Source organism: Gymnoscopelus microlampas (genome assembly GCF_963454915.1).
Source record: "Gymnoscopelus microlampas genome assembly, chromosome: 1".
Taxonomy (NCBI): Eukaryota; Metazoa; Chordata; class Actinopteri; order Myctophiformes; family Myctophidae; genus Gymnoscopelus; species Gymnoscopelus microlampas.
The window spans coordinates 62,104,132-62,129,148 of NC_139962.1; the positions used below are offsets into that span (position 1 = coordinate 62,104,132).

The following is a 25,017-nucleotide window of genomic DNA, read 5'->3' on the forward strand; positions in this document are numbered from 1 at the left end:
ATTTATGAAAGAAATCGTGAAAATGTCTGCAAGCATTTGGAGACTAAACCAACGGTCTGAAAAAATACACTGAAAAGTGCTCTAGTAATACAAATGGCTTAATTAATAAAGCCTAACGGGCCATCCACACCAAGCACTATATATACACATTTTAATTTATTTTATTTTATAGAATTTAGAGTAGCCAATGATTGTGAACCTCTTTTCGTCCACAAAGTCATTATGCTAATTAATTCCTCACACATTTCTGTGTTGCTACTGCAATTGTAGCCTAGTAGCCCCTCCATCCTTCTCCTCCTGTTCAACACAACTAAAGACGAACAGTATCTGTGTTGATGATAACAATATGAGTGATTTGCTGGTACTCTGGAAGACATGAGCAACTGCCCACTGAAATGATCATGTCTGCACTGTATTTAAACTAAATAATTCTACAACGATATGATTGACAAAAGTGATATGCTTAGTGTGGACAGCCCCATTACAGTTTGAAAGAGTACATTATTTCACACATGAACATGTGAACACTTGTCAATTTAAAAAAAAGTGCCTTACTTTTACTTAATGGCATTACATTCAAAGTCTTAATAATTTGCAGCTCTAAAGTACTTAAAATGAATAAAGGTGGCTTCATTTAGAACTCCTATCACTTTACAACATTTTCTCATGCATGAGAAAAATAAAATGCATGCATTTTAGTTTACTGTCACAAAGGAGGGCTGAGGACAACCTGCCTACCAGTGATCCACTATACAATCTTTCTAAAATGACAGGAGGTTTTTAAGATTTTGCAGTTTGGCGGGGGGGAATTTTTTCCTTTCCCAAGCCAAGCATCACTCTTTGAATAAAGTTCAAAATGTTCTTCATATCATTAGGGTACTTCAAATTGAGTGCATACGTCAGGCTAAACAGCAGGCACAGTGCTTGAGGGAGGTTCTGGAAATTATCCATCACAATACCTCCTCTTCAAGGATGATGGCTGTTGACACTGGCTGAAGGTCGACACCATCTGAGGGATGTGAATCTTCACTGCTCACAGTCATAATCCGACCGATACCTCTGCCTAGGCGTCTTCACTTTCGCTGTCACAATCCTATACAGAACCAAACAAAAACAACATTACAACAGGGAAATGTAGACACTTAACACATCTGCATTGAGAAGTTTTATCAACATTGGTTGGCCTACTGTTTTTTGACAGTATATTACTCATGGTAATCTTATCAGCACAGTAAAATATGTATCTGAAAACATTTTAGGCTAGAAATAAGCAACTTGGTAACAAACATTCTGCATAGTGGCCATCTCTCTCCCTTGAGCAACATGTGAGTGCAGGCTACAAACACTTACACTGCACACCATGTGAGTGAGATTCCACCGTGCTATAGCCTGAAGGGATTGAACCTTCTGATTGGTTTGAATGGCCGTTTCAGACTGAAACTTCAAAATAAAATGATCGAAAATGTAATTTCACTGGACCTTTAAGGTGTAACTATGAGAACTTACCAAGACAGTGGTGTAGAAACTGCTGTGGTCATCTCCAAGCAGAAGAAGGAGGCCTCGGAGAACAAGCCTACCCAGCGCGGTCACGTCAGGTTTCTACAAGTGGATAATGAACAAATAAAGTTCAAGATCTGACCATCACAAGTTACAGTACAGTTACAGCATGAAACACCACAATATAAACCGCTCACAAAAGGTAAGGAAACTTGAATTTGGGCCATTATATCTCCCCTTTACTAATACCAATCAGTAAAGTGTTGTATATAATTTTTATCGTTGATTAGCCTTTACAACGAGGTACAGCTTGTAAGCATCGGGCATTCATGGAATGAGCAACACAAGCAAACGTGTGGGTAGCACCGAGCAAAAATGTGCCAAAATGGCCTGTTAGACTTTTCTGCTGACATTCAATGTTGTGACATTCATGACATTCAATGGGCTTCAGGTGTGTGCCAGTCACAGGTGTGTGACTGTCTCACAGGTGAGTGACTGGCACCTGAACATGGGTTCTGCAACTTTGTTGAGTTTGTGTATGCTCCAAGCAGCAACACTCCCCCCATGGAAAGATGCCACTTTTGTCAGGATAAGGCCCGTGCAACAGGGCAAGTGAAGCTGGTGTTCCGTTATGCAGAGTGACAGCATTATTTGGTGTTAGCCCTTGTACCATTTCCAAATTTAGGATTAAGTTCTGTGAGACTGGTGAAGTCAACAAGGAAGACAACAACCCAGACCACTTGCTTCACTGAGGAACCATAAATGTACAGGCAAGATTTGCACAACGGTACCAAAGACAGATGTCAAAGTTGCAGGGCCCATGCTCAGGTGCCAGACACACACCTTTGACTGGCACACACCGGCATACAGTACTACCAGGGCTGACATCAAATAATGCGTAATCTGCGTAACGGAACACCAGCTTCACTTGCCCTATAGGCTCCATGCACAGCAGCCATATTGGGAATGAATTGGGCCCCTTCCTTACTTCCTTCACAGGTGTTACCAATGATACTAATGAAGGCTCTGTTCCATTCTAGTCAAACAGTCAGGGTGCTGATATTGTGTGTGTTGGCACACTAGAAATACTAGTGGGTCTCAAAGTGTGGTCCAGGGACCCTCATGGTTCCTTGAGAGGGTGTAACTCTGAGAGTGTACAAATGGAACCAAATGGACCCTCCCGGGTCCATTTGGTTCCATTTGTACACTTTCAGAGTTATGGGGGTCCTTGAAATTAAACAAAAGTTTGAGAACCACTGTGCTACACTAAATGGAACAGAGCCTTCATTAGTGTCATTGGTAACACCTGTGAAGGAAGCAAGGAAGGGGCCCAATTTCTGTCCAATATGGCTGCTGTGCATAGAGCCTATTGCACAGGCCTTATCCTGAATGGACAAACGTGGCATCTTTCCATGGGGGCAGTGTTGCTGCTTGGAGCATACACAAACTCAACAAAGTTGCAGAACCCATGTTGCAGAACGCAAAGTTGCAGAACCCACCTCTCAGCAGGTGTGTGCTGGCAGGTCGCTCAAAACAAGAGCGATTACCAGCAAAAGCATATTGGGTGATTTTGGCACATTTTTGCTCGGCGCTACCCACACGTTTGCCTGTGTTGCTCATTCCATGAATGCCCGATGCTTACAAGCTGTACCTCGTTGTAAAGGTGACTAATCACCGATAAAAATGATATGTAACACTTTACTGATTGGTATTAGTAAAGGGGAGATATAATGACCCAAATTCAAGTTTCCTTACATTTTGTGAACAGTTTATGTTTGATGAACAGTTGCTGATTGGAGATGTGATTTAAAAATAGTACAATCCACAGCATTTAGTTATCAACAACGATCAATAGTTAGCAATACTTTAACACTCTGTAATACAACCGGGAAGCAGAAGTACTATTTGGGGTAATAGGTTGTATATAAACTTAGTCATGATAAATACAAATATAAGAAACATGTTGTAGACTTACCCATCAATTTGCTGCACAATTCCGGATAATTTCTCTCTAATGGCACCTTTCTTGGACTTGAAGATAGGGACCAATTGTAGTGTATAGCGATCCAGAGCATCAAAGAAGTCTGTCTCTAGGTGTGTGGTGGTGATCATGTTAAACTCAGCATAAGCCTACAACACAGCAAACCACAGAACAAACTACAGTGACTAAATACATTTGAAACAGTGTGTAAATTAGGAAAACATTTGGTTAATTGTCATACAAATAATTATGATCAACAATGTAACTGTTTTGTCATTAAACATTGGACGAATTACATTTCGGTTCCGACTTTTAGGCTTTGTAAACAAAAAAAGAAATGACTGACATGACTGACAATGACCGGGATCAATAATACCATTATGTACTATGGCCAGAACAGGCCCGGCATTTAAAAATGTTGAAAAATAGTGAGAGTAGCCGATCTACATGTTCACAACACATCACTTTGCGAGATGTTGCGAGCTTGTAGATCTGCTATTTTCACTATTCTTCAATAGATAAATGTATACAGATGAACGCTTTTTCTCATAACTGTGATCAGACAATTACCTATATATTAAAATTGGCTTACAGGAGATGCCCCATGCCACGCTCATGTCACCATGAGTCAGCCATAACAGGGCAGGGGTCTTCAACAGGGGGTCCGGGACCCATAGGGGGTCTTCAGAGTTGCTTCAGAGTTGGTCCACCAAATCTCTGTGATAAGATCATTGTTTCTTTATACTAACCACTTGAACAATAGCATCCCTATTCTAAGGACAACTTCAGCCAAAAATGGCCGATCTACAAGCTCACAACGCCTCGCAGCGCGAAGAGGGGAAAAAGAGCAGACCAAGTACAGAGTGAAAGTTTACTAAGTATTGACGGTTTAAGTCGTAAAATGTCTGACAATACACATTAACATGAATCCAACATCTATGAAAAGCTTTAATCTGCAACACAATTTTATGTAATATATAGTGGGGGTCCCTTCTTCATCTCTTTCTCAGTTAGGGGGTCCTTGGCCTGAAAAGGTTGAAGACCCCTGATATAAGGAGTTCCCAATGCAGCTATGCCCAATTATGGAATGTCTAACCTCAATGTGTCATCATGGAATCAGCAAACAAATTAGTCAGCTCCATATATACACCTCTAGTGTAATAAAGGTCTCCATCACCTTAAATCCTGGGTTCCAAACTGCATACAGCACCAGACATTCCTCTAAAGCATATTTTCATATGTCGCCCTGATAGTTCAATTGGACAGTTAATTCCCAAATAAACTTATGTTGCTCTGTTACTCGTGGGTAAAAAGGTGCTAACCTGTTCCCGGATGTCCATGTAGGCAGAAGATGGGCACAGTGCCTGTTGGCAGGAAGGTAGCTGAGGGGATTCTGGTCAGGGCCCAGGCTGAGTCAAACTGCATGTGTTGTGCACCTATACAAACACAGAGGAGTGATTTTACACCAATGTCACATGGTGAGAATACAAGTTTTATCTGAACACCAAGTGCTCAGTCACAGGCTGACCCGGTCAGAGAATGCTTTTCATGTCAGCTGATAGAAAACCACCCAGATATCATTATGTGAAACCCCAAAGTTGTGCCGAGGGTAACCGCCTTGGGGTCTAAGCGCTCTGCCCTTCAGCATCTCTATGACCAGAGGACAGTGAAGAAAGCAGGAAAGAACCCAAGAGACCCAACTCATAACCTTAGCACCTGCTAAGAAACACAGTTACAGTTCATTATTGTTTATTTAACCATTATGTTAAATGAAACCCCCACCTGAAGTCTGCAGTTCTTCCTCTTGAGGAATCCCACTAATCAAATTCTCCACACCAGATGGAGAGATTAGGAGATCGAAGGATTGGGTCTACACAGAAGAGAACATATTATATAAACAATTGCAAAATGAGAATCACTCAGAATAAAATAAAATCACTCATGAGTCTACTTATAAGAGTGTATGCAAGCAGTAGGCTATTGTAGATAAGCTCTTTGATAAACACACCATTGTGTGACAACAGTTTGTGTGATTTATATTATTATGACAGGCATAACCCAAGGCACCATGAGCTGACAACAATAGCCTTAACCCTAACCCTATTTTCAACAGATAATGATGGAAAACATTCAACATGGATATTCAACCTATATCTCATGTTCTAATCTGAGTACATCAACAATACATAATGGCAAAAATAACATGTCTGCCATGTCAGTGGTTCTCAAAGTGGGGCCCAGGGACACCCAGGGTCCTTGAAGGGGTTCCAGAGGGGCACCAGCAAAAAACAACAATATAGCATCACAATTAGTTTGACCACTTTAACCCTAATATTCACAAATAGCTGTCCTACAAGCTTGTAGATCTGCTATTTTTGAGGAATCTTGAAAAATCTTGGAATTATTTGGAAGAAAATTAACAAATCTTCTGGGGGTCCCTGGTTCAGATGGGGGTCTGACTCTGCAGCCAAACATATCTATTTAGAGGGCCTTAAGATGAAAATGTTGGAGAACCACTGTTCCATTTATTGTCTACTCGAAATACACAGAAGACAGGGTATTTCTGCCACACTATTGAACCATTAACATAATGCCAATGGTTGAAATAAACAATGAACTACACTCCACCAACACAACCCGGCAACATAACATGGGTTTCAATCTCAAATGTGTCCACAGCGCGTCTGAAAGGCATGTTATCTTATAGGACAGATACACCAACGTTAGTGTAGTTGCATTTCAAACACTGTTTAATCAGCACCAACAACAAGCCTCGTTTAGCGACGCATAGAGTGGATGCAAAGCCTGATTTATACCTCGCCCTACGGCGTGTCACGGGTCAAAATGGCAGATCTACAAGCCCACAACGCGTCGTGGATGCGACGCGTTGAGAGCTTGCAAGTCTGATATTTGTTAGCGCGACGTGAGCCAAACTATCAATGGTCTTAGCTATGGTTCAACCAGGTTGTGACTTTCTCCATCTACATCCCGTACGTCTTCATAAACATTCAGATTATGAAATATAAAGTGCTTACCCCACGGCCATGGATGTAACAAGTTGAATCGAGCGGGTCTAAGTACCGTGTATATTCCGTATTGTTCAATAAAAAGAATTTTAATCCGATCGGTGGCCATTTTGTCCGGATCGTCTCCATGATTTCAACTACGCGACCCTAACGGTTGGGAGGTGTATTGCACTCCGATACATTATAACTCTGAGAAAATGGCAGGCGATCGGATTAAAATGCTTTTTATTGAACAATACGGAAGATACGGATACTTAGACCCACCCGATTCAAATTGTAACATCTGTGGCCGTGGGGCGAGTACTTTATATATGAAATATTAACGTTTATGTAGATGTACGGGTTGTAATGGAGAAAGTGCCACGGCTATTTCAGGGCTAAAAAAATGGTCTCAGCAAGCAGTAACTTTTATAACATGTCCGTGTTGTTTCAAACTAACGATCAAAACGCAGTCGCTAGTCAACTCGACGAAAACATACCAAACTTCCATTTATTACAACATTGTTTTGGAACAAATATGGTTAAGTAGGTTTAAGTAGGCTAAGTTTATGTGGTGGAAAAAACATCAACCACTCATATTGACGTGACGTTTGGCAAATGTTCACTAATATAATGGCAGCATGTCAGATACACAAATTCACACTAGATAACACTTACCTTATTGACGAAATTACTTGAATTGAAGAAATTAAAACGTGTTCCTTGCTTCCATGTTCCAAGCAGAGAGTTCCAACGGTCCCAACTCCCAACAAGGGCTCAGCGCGCTAATGGCCACTTTTTGAATAATGAGCGCAGTGCGCATGCTCACATTAAGGCACGCCCAGCTCAAGTGACGTTACTGATCAATATAAAGTATTCTAAAATACAACTGATAAGTAAACCATACTAACCACAGTGCAATTAATTTTTACTTGCTCTTGGTTAGTGTTCTAAAATACAAATAATAAATAAATAATCCTAATCTGGTAGGCCTAGACAAGGTTCACTGTTTGAGGAGAAGAAACGCACCAAGCAACATTTAAATGTGCTGTTTGATCTGTTAAAAGACAGGAGAACACTTTGAGAGCACTTCCTAATAAGCTACAAAGCAAAGACCTGTATGATTTTTGGAAAGAAGTCAAAGTAATGAACAACAGTAAAACATACTCTCTAACACATTGGTTCTCAAAGTGGGGTCCAGGGACCCCCAGGGGTACTTGAGGGAGTTCCAGGGGTCCCCAGCTAAATGATGGACAGGAACCAAATGGACCCTTATGGGTCTGTAACTCTGAGAGTTAAATTAACATTGGTTTTACAATGTGAATTGGGGTCCCAGAGGTATAAATGCCCTTAAATGGGGGTCTGTAGCCCTAATGCATGTCAAACTGGACTTCCTTGAAATTAAAATGGTTGAGAATCACTGCTAGAGAGCCGTAAAAATCTTCTCTTATGGGGGTCCCTGGCATATCTCTTCAAATGGGGGTCCACGGGCTAATAAGTGTCAATTAGGGGGTCCTTGACATGAAAAAGTTTGAGAACCACTGCTCTAACTTAGAGGGTGCATGTGGCTGGGTTGAAATAGCTGAGGTATATGGAGAAAACACAATCACAACTTATTTAACTGTGTAAAAAGTTGCACAGTGGCAGTAGATCATGTTGATCCATTTGAAAGTGCACTGATTAGGTCTGAGGATGTGGTTGATGCCATTAAGTTGTTAGATAACAACAAGCAGGGGTCATCACCATGCTGGCTTGTGGTGGACATTTTTGCCATGGACATACACATTGAGCTGACAATAATATTACCAGAAACACATAAAGAGCTAACCCTGAATGACCATAACAGGTCTGTAACTCAGAGTGTACAAATGGAACCAAATGGACCTTGTGTTTTACAGGTCTGTTGGGTCATGGTGTCCCCCCAGAGTCAATCACCTCTGTACAATTAGTACAGTGTCCTTAAAGACAAGGCAGGTAAACTAAACAGCATTGACAACAATAGACCTATCGCTCGGGCCAGCACTCCAAAGTTTTGGAAAGAATCATGCTTGTGCTCCTTGAAATGTTTGTCCTGACAGATAACCGTTTGGATTTAAAAAGAAACACGGCACAGACTTACGCACCTTTGCACTTAAAGAACTGATTTGCCAGCTGCAGTAGCCATAATTCCACTGTCTTCATATGCTTCATTGATGTGTCTCGAGCTTTTGACAGATTTAACCACTACAAACTGTTTCAGAAGCTGCTTGATAGAGGCACACCTAGACACATTGTACGTATACTGGTGTTTTGGTGTGCAAATCAGAAAATGCAGGTCAAATGGGGTAATGTTACATCTGCCCATTTCTATGTTAGCAATGGTGTACGCCAAGGGAGGATTTTGTCTCCCGTTTTATTCAACGTTTACATGAATCTATGTAAATCTATCCATTGAATTAAACAAGTGCAATACGGACTGTCTGATAGGTAGCTCTATCATCAATCACCTTATGTACACTGATGACCTGGTCGTGCTAAGTCCTTACAGTGGAGGGTTACAGCAGCTATTGAAAGTTTGCTCAAATTATGGCAATGATCATGACATAATTTATAATGCAAAAAAGAGTAGTGTCATGCTTGTGAGAAGCCATGAGGACACATTGTTACTGACAATCTCCAAGATGAGAGATATGTGCCGCATACTTTATGGCCAGGCCAATGTGCTGCTTTGCAGGTTCAGTGTGTGTTCTGATCATGTCAAGTGTGCACTTTTTAAAGCATTTTACTTGATTAAACCTAGTATTGTAACAAATGAGTAAAGGTAACTTATTTATTTAATATAGATAGCTATTGGATTTTACAGTACAGATTCAACATTGAATCAATGTTGGTATTTCAATAATTAAATGGGAGGAGGGGGGGGGGGAGGAGGGGGTTGCCCCCCCCTCCCCCCAACAAGAAAAAAAGAAAAGAAAACGGCAAACTGCATGGATAAAACGTTGAATCAATGTTGTCATTTCAATCATTAAATGGGAGGAGGGGGTGTGTGAGGAGGGGTGTGCCTCCCCCTCTCCCCCCATCAAGAAAAAAAGAAAGAAAAAGGCAAACAGCATAGATTCAATGCTGATTCAATGCTGGCATTTCAATCATTGAATTTGCACCATAGATTAAACGCTGATTCAATGTTGGCATTTCAATCAGTGAATTTGCACCATAGATAAAACGCTGATTCAATGTTGGCATTTCAATCATTGAATTTGCACCATAGATTAAACGCTGATTCAATGTTGGCATTTCAATCATTGAATTTGCACCATAGATTAAACGCTGATTCAATGTTGGCATTTCAATCATTGAATTTGCACCATAGATTAAACGCTGATTCAATGTTGGCATTTCAATCATTGAATTTGCACCATAGATTAAACGCTGATTCAATGTTGGCATTTCAATCATTGAATTTTGCACTGCAAAACAACAGTGATTCAATGTTGAAAAACCATCAGTCTTCAATCGTAACCAAAAATCAACCATAACCACTATAATTCAACGTTGAATAACCATATTTTGCTATCTGGGTTGGCTCTCATGCATTGAAGGAGGCATGAGCTCGGCCCTGGCCTCCCCAGGCTGGTGAGGGGAGTGTAGCGCCCAGGATCACTTAGAAAATTGGTACCAGGTGAAAAAATAAGGGTTACAAAATAAAAAAATTAGAAAAAAAAAAAAATGGTACTTAAGTACAGTACTTGAGTAAACTAGAAGCTCGCCCCCGCTACGCGGGGGCTCGCGTCTAGCCCGCGGCCACGCCCACGTAGTGCCCGCGGCCACTTGGCAACTCATATAAGTGGCGTAGCGTCATGAGGGCCAGTGGGGCCGTGGCTCGGTCAGTGAAGACCCTGTAGTGCGGATGATATGTGGCATAGAGGGGCAGATTGTAAATCCCCAGAGGAAACATCCGTGGGCTACCATTGGTTCAGCGATGTGTGCGGTCGCCCTGCGGCCCCTCCTCCTCCACCAATGTGCAGTATTGAGAGCCCTGACGTCACAACAATTGGAGCGATGGGCACTGCACTCTGGTTGGTTAGGGTACACCTAGGGCCCAGGTAGAACCCAGTTAAAGCCTGCATGGGCAAACCCAGTTAGGACACGCCTTGGTCCCACATAAACATGGCTAGTTGGGGCCCACCTAAGGTCCAGGTAGAAGCTACTTATAGCCTGCATGGGCATCGCAGTTGGGACTGAAGTGGATGCCGCTGACATTGCTGACATGGGGTCCATATGGTTTAGCCCACCTTGAAACCATATGGGAACTACGCTGGCATGCTGGCTGGAATGCAAACGCTGCATCATACCTGTAGTGTTTAGTTTGATGTTGTGTGTGTAGCAGATATACCTGCAGTGTGTAGATCAATGTCCATATGTCCAGTTTCTAGTGTCTCTGTCTCTCTCTGGAAGAGGTTGCACATGAACTCTGCAGCCGCACTGAGGCGCTCCAACACAAACACTCTGACATTAAGCTGCTTCACACAACAAACATCAGCACCACGCTGCTGTTTGTCCAAAAGACACAATATCTCCTCTCCGACCGACGTCATGTGTTCATGTATCGACAGCCGTACAGACTCCTTTTGACACATTTTACCTCGTTTATCCAGCTCTCACTGACTCTCCACATCGGGCTGTTATAGCGCCACCATGAGGCTGATTAGAGAAATCTCAAGTGGAATTTCTTCCTCGGCATAGTGGGAATGTGGGTGCAAAGTTGCACGGAAAGTGCATGCTGTGTTCATAATGTGAGGCATTTTGGTCCAAACGGAGCAGTCCTGCAGACTTTGGAAGCCATTTTAGCCAATCAGGATGGAATATGAAAGATCTGAAAGAGACTTTTTTTTTAATGACTGTGGAGATACTGTGTACCGATTTGCGTGATGTTTGGGCAAAATATGTAGGAGTACTGTGAGAAAATGTGTTTAGCAAAAAGCGGCCTCCTGGTGGCACTGTAACAGGGCCATGTGAAAGAAATAGGGCAGAGGTTCTGAATTGGCATCCAGGGAGTGTGTGTGCACAGTTTCGCTGCGATCAAGTCAACGATGTGAGAGATTAGCTATCACAGACGGACAGGGGGTGAAACATAGTCTTAGAGACAATAAAAAAACGAAAGTAAAGGAAATGACCATTTCTGCAACAAAAGTAGTCAACAAACTATACTATAAAAACATGGGCCACATTGTCAAATAATCTAAGAAAGAGGCAATCATGTAGAAAATAGCCGATCTACAAGTTTACAAAGCCTCTCAACGTGAGGCGTTTCAAACTTGTAGATCGGCTATTTTCACAATATTTACTTGTGGAACGGAGTCAAACAGAATGGGGGGGTCCCCAGATCAAGTACGTTTATTGGGGGCGGCCTGAAAGGGTTGATAAGCACTGCTCTAATCTGAGCGAAATTATCTGAATTTACTACATGACCATAATGCAGCCTAACATGCGTAGCACGGGGCGGTCCTGCCATTACGTTAGTTACTGTAGTTGCTGTGGAGCTACATAGTTCTCCAGAAGACACACACAAACATACACCATCTACAATGGACTAACTGAGCAGCAATATTGACATTCACCACACGAACGTGCATTGTTGACAAAGTGATTGCACAGCCGCTGCAGGCATGACAACCACGTTAGCGTTAGCGACATGGCAGCTATCACAGCGCCCTGTCCGTCGTCGCTGCGACTGACTGTGATTAGCCTGGGTGCCAGCCTGCTTCGCTACGTTCGGCGGATATTTTTTTCTCTCTGGAGAGAGGAAAAAAGTCCGCCGAACGCAGCGAAGCAGGCTGGCACCCAGGCTAGACTGTGATGGCTACAGCCATAGATATATAAACACTACAGCAAGCTCTCTGAGATGCCATTGTCTGGAGACTGCTGTTAGCGTGACACGACCAATGAGAGTGAGCGCTGTAGTTGTTGCTAAGATACGGTGGCGTCTCTGCCCCATAGCTTGTAGATCTCTCACGCATGATTGGCGTAGGCTGCGTTGCCAGGTCTGACTGTTTGTATAAGCGATTGTGGGCTTATTTGGGTGCACGTTTGGGCTCGTCGTTTCCATAGAGCACGGCAGTGCTTATTTCTTTCCCGTGACCGATGTGGCAAGAGAAGGTGCAAAACGAACCATCCGGAAGTAGATTGCGAGATGAAATATATAGCACTTTTTGATTATTAGAGAAGGAGACACATGTGAAGGTGGAAAATGAAACGTAGGAGATTATATAGTTTTTCATGAGCGATTTTTGTAGCAAGTTGTGAGAGAATTGGGCCACTCCTGTGGGCGGGGGGCTGATTAGAACCATTGGGGTTTGAAAGGAGACGCTCTCTGTTTGAGTGGAAAGATGTACTTTCCACCACTGATGTTTACAATCAAAAAAGAGATCTATGCAAATAACGGATTTCTTAGATTTAAATGAAAGGAACATTATGTGAACACTGTAGATGATAATAATAAAAAAAAACGTTTTATTCTTTCATTAGAGTTTAGGATTCCATCTGCACTTTAAAGGGTAGTTCACCCCAAAAAGAAATCCTATCAATTACACAACCCATGAAGCATTTAATTCATGGAGATTGTTTGTGTTTGTCGCATTCCTAAGCCAATAGCGGTGGTCTCTCCGATAGGAGACACAAAGAGTCTTCTTTGTGTCTCCTACCAGATACATATGCGTCTTTATTATTATCATCAAATTATTGGCTTCGGAATGCGACAAAAACAAAAAAAATCGGCATGAATTCAATACTTTATGGGGTGTGTAATTGATAGAAAATAAGTAATAGTTTGGGTGAACTACTCCTTTAAGAGAAAAAAAAACACCTGCTACATTGTTAATGTAACCAAACATAATTGCTACATGCCACCTCTGTGTGGCCTCATCAGTCAAGGAGCAGAGAAATAATTAATTCCATCTGTCTCCTATCTAAAGTAGTTTACATGACATGTTTGATATGAGGTGTTGAAGATGATGTTTTTTTGGAGCAGCGCACCAGGAGAAAGTCAGACACCACAAGACCGAGATTCACATGACTGCTTTTAATTAGGAGAGGTGTGTGTGTGTGTGTGTGTGTGTGTGTGTGTGTGTGTGTGTGTGTGTGTGTGTGTGTGTGTGTGTGTGTGTGTGTGTGTGTGTGTGTGTGTGTGTGTGTGTGTGTGCGCGCGCGTGTGTTATACACACACTGTGCATGCATGCGTGCGTCTGTCTGTGTGCATGGCGCGCATATCTGTGTGTGTGTGTGTGTGTGTGTGTGTGTGTGTGTGTGTGTGTGTGTGTGTGTGTGTGTGTGTGGTGTGTGTGTGTCTGAGAGAAGACTCATTATGGGGCCAGGCTTCCAGCATGGACCCATATTGTTATTCGCATTATTCCGTTTCTTCTTCTTCTGCCACTTTTGGCAGTTCTGGCTGAACCGTGCAGTCGCTTTTTATGAAACTCGGCCATATGATAGATGGTCATGAAAAACGATCAAGAAATAATTCTCACAATCTTTCGTCAAAAGGTGGCGCTATAGCACTCAATTGAAAAATGCCAACTTTGAACAGGTACAACTCATGCCGTGTTTGACCTACAGCCATGAAACTTCGATGCACACATGCGTCTCCTCATGCTGAACAACTTTCACACTCTGACTTTTGACCTCTGACCTTTAGATCTCCCACCATTTGGAATTATATGAAAAACAGTTAAAACCTATCTCCTCCTGGGATTTTTGAGTAATCTACACGAAACTTTTTACACATGAACTTTGGACCTATACCAAAAAACGTTTGCAAAATATCTTCCATAAGTGAAAAAATGAAGCTTTAATGAGCCAATGAATATTGCAGTTTTATGACAATTATTCATCTGCCCCTAACACATACATGCAGACTTACCATTCTTTGAAACTTTGCAGAAATGTAAAGGGCCATTCCAAATATCACTGAAACCAATCTTACTCCAATCGGTCAAACGGGGGCGCTATAGCAATTTTTTGAAAATTGAAACTTTAAACAGGCAAAAGTCATGCCTCGTTTGGCCGACAGCCATTAGACCTGCTTACACATGTGCCTTGACTAATGAGGAACACATCTATCACGTTGACCAGTAAGCACCGCCCTTAGATTGTCCGCAATCTTGAGCAGTTTGAAAAACACTTAAACCCAGGATTTTTCAGCTATTTGCGTGAAACTGTATGATCAGTGTGATCTCTTTTTTCAGAGGTTTGTCTGTTGGTCCAATAGCGTCCCGCTTAAGTGTATGTCTCACAACCTCAAGGTCACAGGTTCAAGCCTCACTTGGTGCAGACTTCATCTAAGTTGCATTTCACACAACATGACTATCAATGAATACATTTGCAATTGTTAAAGATAACATGAAATACTTAATTGAGTGTTTTTTACATACTTCATTGTGAAAATAGCTGATCTACAATCTCACAACTTTTCAGATAGCAATGAGAGTATGTTGTTTCAATGTATAACATACTTCATTGTGAAAATAGCCGATGTACAATCTGACAACTTTTAATGGTTTGTGAGCTTGTAGATCGGCTACTTTCACTAGTTTTGCTTCTGAGGAGATGTACAATTTCTTCATTGGTAAATGGTTTGTGAACGAGTGATCTTTGTGTTAGTGAAACAGGGGCTTGGGTCATGACAGAAGGCAAGAGTTTGTGATCCTCAACAGACAATATCAGCCTGGACAAAGCTATAGCACTATAGGTAGTGTTGCAGCTACCTAAGAGTGCCTCACGATCGCAAGGTTGCCGGTTCAAGCCTCACTTGATGCAGACTCATTTAAGTTGAATTGCAAAAAACATGACTCAATCTATTCCGTTTCCATGGCTCTCTCTCTCTCTTCAATCTATTCCGTTTCTATCTTCAATCTATTCCGTTTCCATGTCTCTCTCTCTGTCTCTTCAATCTATTCCGTTTCTATCTTCAATCTATTCCGTTTCCATGTCTCTCTCTCTGTCTCTTCAATCTATTCCGTTTCCATGTCTCTCTCTCTCTCTCTCTCTCTCTCTCTCTCTCTCTCTCTCTCTCTCTCTCTCTCTCTCTCTCTCTCTCTCTCTCTCTCTCTCTCTCTCTCTCTCTCTCTCTCTCTCTCTCTCTCTCTCTCTCTCTCTCTCTCTCTCTCTCTCTCTCTCTCTCTCTCTCTCTCTCTCTCTCTCTCTCTCTCTCTCTCTCTCTCTCTCTCTCTCTCTCTCTCTCTCTCTCTCTCTCTCTCTCTCTCCTCTCTCTCTCTCTCTCTCTCTCTCTCTCGGTCGGCCATAGCTGAGTGGTTAGTGAGCCCGCCTAGGGAGCCAGAGGCTCTGGTTGACCCAGGTACGATTCCAGGCCAGGTCAGCAAATGTGTCGATGAAATGAAATTTGTCCCTGAGCAAGACTCTTAACCCCTAATTGCTCACAGGCCCTCATTGGAAACAAGACCGCAAGGACTTTCATGAACTGACCTGTTAAAGGAATTATCATTTCTCTTTCTCTCTCCTGGCCCCATATTATCGCTGCTTGCAGCTATATTGTTAAGTGATTTCTCTCTTTAATCAGTGCTAATATTCAGTATTTTTCCCAGCATCATGTCGACTCATTCATGGAGTCAAATTAATAAGTGAGGAATATGGAACTATGCTCACTGCCTGGGCTCAGTGTTAAATATTGTTTGTGAGTGGGTTAAAAAAATATTGAACCAATGAAAAGTATTAAAAAGCGTTTCTGACAATACCAGCTAACTCCATTGGTTCGTCAAATTGTCGGCCAAGGCAGTTAACTCCACCCCCTCTCCCCTGCTTGTCACACAGAGCTCAGAGCTGCTGCAGAGCGGAAGATAAACACACTTTAACAAGCCAGGGTTTTTTCACCCGTAGTCTGTTAACTATGCAGTGTACCTGTTTATCAAACTTAGTGCTGACGCTAATGTTATGAAAACAATTAATTATATTTCTAAAATCGATGTGTTTTTTTCTGAAGAGAGCAATGTGACAAGAAATTAGTTCATATTGTAGAATTTATCTCGCTAGTTTGACTTAAACTGCAACTCTGTGAACCCCTCTTTGCAGAAGTTATTGCAATATTTAAAGTCCTGCTCATTATTGTAGGCCTATATAAGCAGTGTCATGAGGCATCAGGGCATTAATTCACACGTGATGCATTGTGAGCTTGGAGATCCATTCTCAGCTGTTCTTATCAATGATGGACAAAACCTCCTAACTCCACTTGAGCTGGATTTGGGTAAAGTGGTGATAATATAATGACACATGCGAGTATCTGACAATATAAAGTCACAATACCAACTTTGATGAGGCAGTATTGCTTTATTTAAAAAATACGTTATACATATATTCTGTTTTTTCTTTTTCTGACAAATTAACATTTTGGAGGTAGCTGGTTTCTCAGTGTTACAGACAGATAGAATATGGAGCTATGCTCACTGTCTGGGCTCAGTGTTACATATAGAATATGGAGCTATGCTCACTGTCTGGGCTCATAGACCGTAAAAAGAAATGGACGAAGGGAACGTGACGTCACCCATTGGTTTCTACAGACCGTAAATGAATCCGATTGTTCAGGAACGTGCAATCCGCCATCTTTCATATATACCATTGGGCACGCCGGAACTCAAACGCTATTGCTTGAGACCAGACCAAAGAATGCTATTGGTTGGGTAGCTTGTCAACCAAGAGCGGGGGCGGGGAATGAATGCTATTGGTTGTGTAGGTTGTCAATCAAATCATCCCGCCCCTCCTGGAGCATAGCCTACTTTATCGTCAATTTTACCATAGTTTACCAAAACGCATATCATGATGATTGAAAGGAGACTTTAAACTAGCGACTGGAAGCATATAGTATTTATGACATTTTTAGCGGTGCCAACCGCTCTACACTTGACTTTGTCCGTATGTCCGTCCGTCCGTCCGTCCGTCCGTCCGTCCGTCCGTCCGTCCGTCCGTCCGTCCGTCCATCCGTCCGTCCGTCGTCCTAATGAGCCTGGGATGAGCACGGCAAAGAAGAAACACATACAAACACACGCGCACATACAGACACACACACACACACACACACACACACGGACGTGGACACTGCCTATGTCATCTCTCCTCTCATTGCCCACACGTACCACTGGTTATCAAAGAGGGGTCCAGGGACCCCCAACGTATGTTATGTCCGAGCACGGGATGAGCACGGGATTTTAAACAGCTACAACTCCAGTTCGCAGCATGCCACCAAGTCCACATTTGGTATGTGGACTTAGACCACCAATAGGGACGAGCATGAATTGCTGAAGCCCCGCCCCCTCTGTCCGAACCCCCAGCGTATGTTATGTCCGTCCGCCCGTATGAGCACGGGATGAGCACGGGATTTTAAACAGCTATAACTCCAGTTTCCAGCATGGCACCAAGTCCAAATTTAATATGTGGACTTACACCACCAATAGGGACGAGCATGCATTGCTGAAGCCCCGCCCCCTCTGTCTTCCCATTGGCTGGCCTTTAAACAGCCATAACTCACGTTCGCAGCATGCTACGGAGTACAAATTTTGCACATGGACTAAAACCACCAATAGGGACGAACTGTAATTACTTAAGCCCCACCCCCTCTGTCTGCCCATTGGCTGGCCTTTAAACAGCCATTATTCCAGTTTGCAGCATGCTACCAAGTACAAATTTGGTACGTGGACTCAGACGACCAATAGGGACGAACTGAAATGAGTTAAGCCCCGCCCCAAAGGCACCGCTTCCTTCACACAGGGTGTGATTTTTTATTAAGGTAAGAAAATCTAGTCTAAAGTTCGTCAAATCCGCATCCGCTTACAATGCCCCTTGTCTGGGCTCAGTGCTACAGACATATAGAATATGGAGCTATGCTCACTGTCTGGGCTCAGTACAGACAGATAGAATGCTAATGTCCTGTCTCTACCTCTCTTCTCTTTTCTTAATTATTCAATGTGTTCCTCTGGAGGCATCACAAAGGAGAGAGACTGAATAATCATTTATGACATTGAGAGGGATGGAGGGAGTGTGTATGCAGGAGAGAGAGAGAGAGAGAGAGAGAGAGAGAGAGAGAGAGAGAGAGAGAGAGAGAGAGAGAGAGAGAGAGAGAGAGAGATGACTGTTATGAAATAATTCCGACTTCAGTCGTCAAGAGGTGATGATAATGTGTGTGTGTTGGAATTCATTTGAATTGAAGAGCGGCGAGAGATGAGAGAAGGTGGAGGAAAGGTCAAAGAAATGATTCATTGAAATACAGTACAAAAGTAAAAAAAGAAAAATGAAAATCCAATAACAGCTTTGTCTTTGACTAAGCTGGCTCAACGCTAAATATTGTGACCGTCTGTACTGTACTCTGTAGGTGTAAAAGAAGGAACATGGCTCTGTACTGTACTCTGTAGGTGTAATATAAGGAACATGGCTCTTTACTGTACTCTGTAGGTGTAATATAAGGAACATGGCTCTGTACTGTACTCTGTAGGTGTAAAAGAAGGAACATGGCTCTGTACTGTACTCTGTAGGTGTAAAAGAAGGAACATGGCTCTTTTGGCCTTGTGATACTTGGAGACAAAATTAATCAAACTATTGTCAGTGAAAACGAGGGGATGAAACAAAGACCCTGCTCATAGGTAGAGAGAATGAGCTGCAGAGAAAGATAGGAGACAGATGGAAAGAGTCCCTGAAGTGATGCCAAGTGTTCAGAATGGACGTAGGAGGATGTGACATCATGTGTGATTAGGAAATAGCACCAAGCAGCAGCGCAAGGCTAACATCTTTGTTTCCTCTGGTGATCCAGCCTAGGACATTATACCCAAGGAAGACGAGGCAGAAAGGCTGGCAAAGGCAGAAAGGCTGGTGTGTGCGTGTGTGTGTGTGTGTGTGTGTGTGTGTGTGTGTGTGTGTGTGTGTGTGTGTGTGTGTGTGTGTGTGTGTGTGTGTGTGTGTGTGTGTGTGTGTGTGTGTGTGTGTGTGTGTGTGTGCGCGCGCGTGTGTGTGCGCGACTGCACACAATATGCGTGGAATTGCTGGTGTTCTTGTTTGAGCTCCATGCTGAGCATAAGGCCCAGTGGGCAAATCATTATGGAGAGTGGTTGCTGCCTCACTGTCGGTCTTTGTTCCACATTGTAGACAATAGTAGCAGAGCTGCACACATTAATACAGCACTCCTGCACCAGTACTCCTACACTAATACTGCTGAGTCACTATGTCATGATACCAAAAACTGGCGGACCCAAATGCAGACACAGACAAAGTAGCCTACTTAAAAGTTCAAAGGTGTTTATTCACACAAACTGGGAATGAGGGAAAGGTGGCAGGCAGGCAGAGCAGAGCAACAGGCATGTGGGCAGGAAGGTGATACCTGAGGCACAGGAGAGGCGCACAATGAGTACAGGCAGTGGTGGAAAAAGTACTAAAAAGTACAAAATTGACTTGAGTAAAAGTACAAAATGATTGGTTTCCAAATGTACATAAAGTACCAAAAGTAAAAGTACTAAAATGTTTGAAAATAGCAGATCTACAAGCTCACAACGCGTCAGCATGTAGATCGGCCTTGGTATAAAATAGGGCTAAAGTGGTTAATGTATGTTTTATAATTTATACCTGCAAAGTAACTAGTAACTAAAGTTTTCAAATAATTGTAGTGGAGTAAAAGTACAATATTTCCCTCTGAGATGTAGTGGAGTACAAGTAAAAGTTGGAAAACTGGAAATACTCCAGTAAAGTAAAAGTTCCTCTTGACTCTTGAGTACTTAAGTACAATACTGGAGTAAATGTACTTTGTTACTTTACACCACTGAGTACAGGCAAAATCCAACATGCAAAATCTAAATCACTAGGAATACTGAAGTTCACAGGGAACAATTACTACAACGAGGACACTGGCTAGAAGCATCCACCACTGTGGTTGTTCAACAAGATGGTGACGCGTGGAGAGAAGACCATGACTTTATAGACTTTGGAGGTGATGAGCTGATGGCAGGCAGGTGCGTTAACTGGTTAAGATGAGGGGACTGGGAACAGGTGAGCCAAGTGGTTAACTGGAGCCAAACCTACGCCCACACACACACACACACACACACACACACACACACACACACCCAAACAGATCACAGACACTGACAAGACAAAGTCAAACCAAGGACGCTTTTGAAAAGAAGAGACGCACTGGACGCCGGGGATGCGTCATGACGCTCATGGGTGGCAAACCTCGCACCGGAAGTTCGATTAAATACATGCAGTGAATGGAGCCGGCTGAAACAGCTCATGAACAAACATGATTTAATGATTACGACCTTTGTCATATAATCGGTTCAGGAATATAAAAGAATAGATATCACAGGTTGTTTTCTAATCACTTTTCGATGTGCACAGTACATCATTTTATTGAGGCATCTAAACTATCGTTTCTGTATCGGCGGTATCGCAAGATTCGGTTGCCAAACAGGAAATGGTTGACAGTCTCGCGATACTTTGGCCGTTCAGAAACATACAACAACTTCTAAACTCTATCTAAACAACTTTAGACACCTCTATAAAATGATACAGTGTACACATCGAAAAGCAACACAGCAGAAAATATGTCGTCTTTTAATTACCTGAGCCGAGTATTTCATAAAGGTCTCAATCGTTCAGAAATAGTGTTTGTTCATAAGCTGTCCAGCCGGCTCTCATAGACGCCAATGTTATTTCACCGACTTCCGGTGTGAGTCTGCCACCCAGTGCGACAAATCTGCCGGCTCGAATTGCATGAAAATGAAAATGACGTTGGCTTCCCTTCCTTTCAAAATCTTCCTTGAGACAAACAAGGAAAACACTGCCTGGGACTGTAACACTCTGTGTCACGCCTCAAGTCTCCAGTTCCAAATCACAGTCACCTTACCTCAAGTCAAAGTCAAGTCCCCAATATCCATCAAGTCCCCGTTCATGACCAAGTCACCCACACATCAGTCCAAAGTCTTGTTACACAGCAGAAACAAATGCATTATTCCAAACTCCGCATTTACACTCATTTCATCTCCAGTGGCACTCAGATCATATCATACACTGCATGTGAATTATAGCACATACACATACAGTACATACTTCTGGTAAAAAAAAAATGATTTGGTATTTTTAATTACTCATTAATTTATGAAATATGAACTCCAAGTCCAAGTCACAAAACTGTCCAAGTCTGACTCATTCTTATTCATATACAGAGCCATTAAGAATGTGCATCAAAAGGAGCAGGGGTTGTGTAAGGCACATCAGCATGCTGTTAGAACGTGTCCTCAGATGACGCAAAGCCACCACAGCTATGGGTGATGGAAGCTTCGTTCTGGTTTTAACCAGTATTCTGTCCCCAGTTCACAGCCCACGTTTTGTCTGTTTCTTTCTCTGCTTCATCTATTTGCACATTGTGTTATATTTCCTGTATTAATTCATAACATACATACTACATACATACAACATAGTCCAGCTTCCTATCGCTCAAATACTTTTGTTTGTTCATTCTTTCTTTCTTTCTTTTGTCTCCCATAAATGTATCTTTGTGTCAGAAACCGTAACAGTTAAGTTGCCAAACTTGGCAGACAGATTGGAAATGTCGCCCATGCACTACTCAGAATGTTTTTAATATTTGTAATTGGCCAGAAGGTGGCGCTATATTCATGCTTAAAATGTTTCCTTATCAACTGGACATTTGCAATTATTTATCTATTACATTTTTGTAATGTTTTTATGCCTGCAGAATATTGTAGAATATCAACTTTCAAGATTAATAATTTAGGATTTTTCTCTGTGGGATCCTGGAGGACTGGTAGTAAATGAATGAGCAGCTGTCCAATCATGATAACACTTTAAAGGTTATCTTTAATACAGGTTTCATCTGCTTTCATCTTCTAACAGTCTGTGTTGCTTCGGGAGGCATGCGTTACTCCGACAGACCTTTTCTCCGACTATGTGGCATCCGCGTGCGGTTAGGGTTAGGGTGCGGGTTTGGTTCGGGTTTACTGTTTAATGTCGGAGCACTGCGCTGTCGGAGGAATGCGCTGTCGGACTAACGTACTGCACCCGTTGCTTCAACCCTCAAATTGCTGCTTTGTGGCTGTGTACAAATCCACTGATAATATTCAACTGCAATACAATGTGAGATGATCATAACCATATCAAACCATTCAAACAATCGGTCCATGAGGCCCAGCTCTGCAGCTGGCTCTGAACTACAGAACAGGTGCACACACTCAGCAATAGGTACACTATGACAAATAGAGCAACTTTTCGGTCAACTGACCTTCATCAGGTATCAAATATACCTGATGAAGGTCAGTTCACTGAAACGTGAACTAAAAGTTAAGTGGGACTACTTATTTTTTAACTCGTTTTAGATCTTTGGCATGGGGTATGGGCATAACGTTTTTTAAAAAACATTGCAAACAAGTTTGAGTCTAATATTGGAGTTATTGCAAACCGACCACTAGGGGGCAAGCCCAACTTGTTTGCGATGGTTTTTGAAAACTTTATGCCCATACCTAACTCCATGCCAAAAATCAAAAACTTGTGCACAATCTATATATTTTTGACTAATTCCCTCCCAGCTGCTACACTTGAACCCAGCAGCAGAAACCTGAACAGAGTCACCCATTCGGGAAGCTGTCAGTGCACTGCATGGGACATTATCACGTTTAATCAGAGTATTGATTGGTCTAAGTAGGTGACATACTGATACCCACGTTTAACCAAACTATTGATTGGTCTATTCAAGAGATACTGACCAACCGAAGGGCTCAGTAGGCGTTTTCAAGAGGCACCACCGAACGAGCTAAAGCGAGCAAGGTGCCATGCCGAACGTTGCCAAGTTCGCTTGAGCCCACTCAGCGCCGTCCGAGTTATGTACAGAATGGTAAATCATGTTGGGGTGAGCGTTTGCACCAACTTTCATCAACCCACAGAATAACGACAAAACACCCACTGAGCCCCGTCGGTAGGTCAGTATCTAACCTACTTAGACCAATCAATAGTCTTTATTAAACAAGATAATGTCCCATTCACTGCATTGACAGCAACCGAAGCCGGTGTGTGTTCCTACATTCATTCAGAACAGAAACATGAACAGATAGATGTGTGTTCCTACATTAACCCTTTAAGACCGGGAACGCATCTGTGTCATTTTAAGATTTCTTTGGCTCTATAAAAATAGCAGATATACAAGCTCGTAGCGCGGCACTCGGTGCCGCGCTACGAGCTTGTAGATCTGCTATTTTTTCTTTTTAATCGTGAAAATGTGTGCAAATCTTTAGTTTGGAAATATATATACTTTTTTAAAGCGAAAGTTTTTAACTCAAATCTTTGCTTCTGGGGATTTTACAAATGTCCTCTAAATCCTAAGGTTTTTTTTTCCTAAAGTTTTTTTTTTTTTTTTTTTACTTATGTTGCTATATTTTCAATGGTTTTCAAACTTTTTTCATGTCAAGGACCCCCAAAATAATATGTATTTATCCGCGGACCCCCTCCCATCTAAAAATATTCTGTTCCAGGGACAAAAGAGGGCAAAGATTTGAGTTAAGAAATGATTTGCACACATTTTCAAGATTTTTCTAAAAATAGCAGATCTACAAGCTCATAGCGCGGCACTCGGTGCTTGTAGATCTGCTATTTTTTGAATAGCCCAAAGAAATCTAAAAATGACACACAGATGCGTTCCCGGTCTTAAAGGGTTAATTCAGAACAGAAACATGAACAGATAGATGTGTGTTCCTACATTCATTCAGAACAGAAACCTGAACAGATAGATGTGTGTTCCTACATTCATTCAGAACAGAAACATGAACAGATAGATGTGTGTTCCTACATTCATTCAGAACAGAAACATGAACAGATAGATGTGTGTTCCTACATTAATTCAGAACAGAAACATGAACAGATAGATGTGTGTTCCTACATTCATTCAGAACAGAAACATGAACAGATAGATGTGTGTTCCTACATTAATTCAGAACAGAAACATGAACAGTTAGATGTGTGTTCCTACATTAATTCAGAACAGAAACATGAACAGATAGATGTGTGTTCCTACATTAATTCAGAGGGTGTCAGAGAGTTCTCTTGTCATTAATTCAAAGTGTTCAGTGTTGCTCCCCGTTCATGAATCAGTATCTGCTCAGGGTGGACAGAACAGAACGCGCATCACACCCTCAGTGGTGGAAAGTAACTTCATTGCAGCACGTTCATTACAGTAGTACACCTGATGAAGGACTGTTGTGTAGTGTTGCGGTGTGTGCACTGTGTGTAGTGTGTGCAGTATGTGTGTTGGACGTGTTGTGGTATGACTCCTCTGTAAAGGTGAGTTGTTGTTCATTGTATTGCGTTGCGTAGCTATGCGATGCATTGTGGTGCATTGTGATGTGTTGCGTTGTTATGTGAAGTGATGTGTTGTGTTGCGTTGTGATGTGTTGTGATGTGTTGTGTTGCGTCTCCTCTAAGGGTGAAGGAAAGTGTTTGGTGGGGGGGGGGGGGGGGGGGTGCTTACACACACACACACACTCACACTCTCTCTCTCTCTCTCTC

At 42.3% G+C, this 25,017-nt stretch overlaps 1 protein-coding gene and 1 long non-coding RNA gene across 2 annotated transcripts in view; both read right to left on the reverse strand.

Annotated features, from left to right (window-relative positions):
- LOC311051993 (limbic system-associated membrane protein-like) overlaps positions 1-25,017 on the reverse strand; it is a gene marked incomplete at its 5' end in the record, with an annotated part of 197,863 nt that overhangs the window by 135,292 nt on the left and 37,554 nt on the right. The gene's annotated exons all lie outside the window — the stretch shown is intronic.
- Positions 965-7,276, reverse strand: LOC311050421. The gene is made up of 6 exons (XR_014601298.1): positions 7,162-7,276; positions 5,261-5,348; positions 4,801-4,914; positions 3,473-3,627; positions 1,507-1,599; positions 965-1,093 (listed from the first exon to the last, which is right to left on the reverse strand). It is a non-coding gene; the product is annotated as an uncharacterized lncRNA (long non-coding RNA).